This window comes from Triticum dicoccoides, chromosome 2B (genome assembly GCF_002162155.2).
Source record: "Triticum dicoccoides isolate Atlit2015 ecotype Zavitan chromosome 2B, WEW_v2.0, whole genome shotgun sequence".
NCBI lineage: Eukaryota > Viridiplantae > Streptophyta > Magnoliopsida > Poales > Poaceae > Triticum > Triticum dicoccoides.
Window position 1 is genome coordinate 52,258,541 of NC_041383.1, and position 2,292 is coordinate 52,260,832.

Genomic DNA, 2,292 nt, shown 5'->3' on the forward strand with positions numbered 1-2,292 from the left:
ATGGGCCTACATGGGCCTAGAGGGAGAAGAGGAGGGCCGGCCAGGGCAGGCCGCGCGCCCCCTCCCCCTAGTCCGAATAGGACAAGGAGGGGGGGCGGCGCCCCCCTTTCCTCTTTCCCCTCCCCCCTTTCCTTCTCCACCAAGGCAAGAGGAGGGAGTCCTACTCCCGGTGGGAGTAGGACTCCTCCAGGCGCACCCCTAGGGGGGCGGCCGCACCTCCCCCCTCCCTCCTTTATATACGGGGGCAGGGGGCACCTCTAGACACACAAGTTGATCTTCGTGATCGTTCCTTAGCCGTGTGCGGTGCCCCCCTCCACCATATTACACCTCGGTCATATCGTTGCAGTGTTTAGGCGAAGCCCTGCGTCGGTAGAACATCATCATCGTCACCACGCCATCGTGCTGACGGAACTCATCCCTGACACCCTGCTGGATCGGAGTCCGGGGATCGTCATCGAGCTGAACGTGTGCTGAACTCGGAGGTGCCGTACGTTCGGTGCTTGGATCGGTCGGATCGTGAAGACGTACGACTACATCAACCACGTTTTCATAACGCTTCCGCTTATGGTCTACAAGGGTATGTAGACAACACTCTCCCCTCTCATTGCTATGCATCACCATGATCTTGCGTGTGCGTAGGAAAATTTTGAAATTACTACGTTCCCCAACAACACTTTCCTGGGTCATGCCCGGCCTCGGAAGATCAACACGTTGCAGCCCCACCTAGACACAACAGAGAGGTCAACACGCCGGTCTAAATCCTATGTGCACAGGGGTCTGGGCCCATCGCCCATTGCACACATGCACGTTGTGTACACGGCCGGAAGCAGAACTAGCCCCCTTAATACAAGAGTAGGCTTACGTTCCAATCCGGCGCATGCCGCTCAGTCGCTGACGTCAAGAAGGGTTCGGCTGATACCACGACGTCGAGTGTCCATATCTTTCCTGCGTAGTTGGTTACTAGGAAAAGGCATGCTAGTGGCGCACCAGTTTTGCCTTCTAATGGCGCACTACTGGTGCGCCACTACCATCACGCCATTAAAATTAAATTCTAATGGCGCACCCCTGGTGCGCCATTAGTATCTGGTGTTCTAATGGCGCACCATGTAGTGCGCCATTAGTATTGCCCACAGTGCGCCACTAGTATCTGCTATACTAATGGCGCACCACACGGTAGTGCGCCATTGGTAACAATTTTTTTAATTTTTTTTCGTTTTTTCTTAATCTCAGGTCACTATTTCACATATGAGATATCCAACACATATATATATACAACAAGCATCCATATAACAATCATATCCAACACACAAGTTTCATCATATATACATACATAGCCATTCCATCGTTACATATTACAAAAGTTTCACATTGTTCATCCAACACCGTTATCCATCAATTCACAAAAGTTTCACATTGATACAAAATAAAAACACAAATGGAAAAGAAGCACTCCATCCATGCAATCTTACGTGAATTAAATCAAATCTGCAAAATGATAAACAAGAAGTTAGAAGAAGAAGAAGAAGACTAGAAGAATACTAGAAGAAGAATAAGAAGAATAAGAAGAAGACTATAAGCTTATTATGTAAACTTGATCATTTTGTGCTAACATAAGTTATTTTGGAGCTAACCTATAGGAAACTAAGCATATAAGCTCTCTAAGTTAGCATATTAGAGCCAACTTAGGTAAAATGAAGCTAACCTGTGTCATTTTGGAAAAGAAGAAGAATAAGAAGAATAAGAAGAATACTATAAGCTTATTATGTAAACTTGATCATTTTGTGCTAACATAAGTTATTTTGGAGCTAACCTATAGGAAACTAAGCATATAAGCTCTCTAAGTTAGCATATTAGAGCCAACTTAGGTAAAATGAAGCTAACCTATGTCATTTCGGAAAAGAAGAAGAATAAGAAGAATAAGAAGAAGACTATAAGCTTATTATGTAAACTTGATCATTTTGTGCTAACATAAGTTATTTTGGAGCTAACCTATAGGAAACTAAGCATATAAGCTCTCTAAGTTAGCATATTAGAGCCAACTTAGATAAAATGAAGCTAACCTATGTCATTTTGGAAAAGAAGAAGAATAAGAAGACTATAAGCTTATTATGTAAACTTGATCATTTTGTGCTAACATAAGTTATTTTGGAGCTAACCTATAGGAAACTACGCATATAAGCTCTCTAAGTTAGCATATTAGAGCCAACTTAGGTAAAATGAAGCTAACCTATGTCATTTTGGAAAAGAAGAAGAATAAGAAGAAGACTATAAGCTTATTATGTAAACTTGATC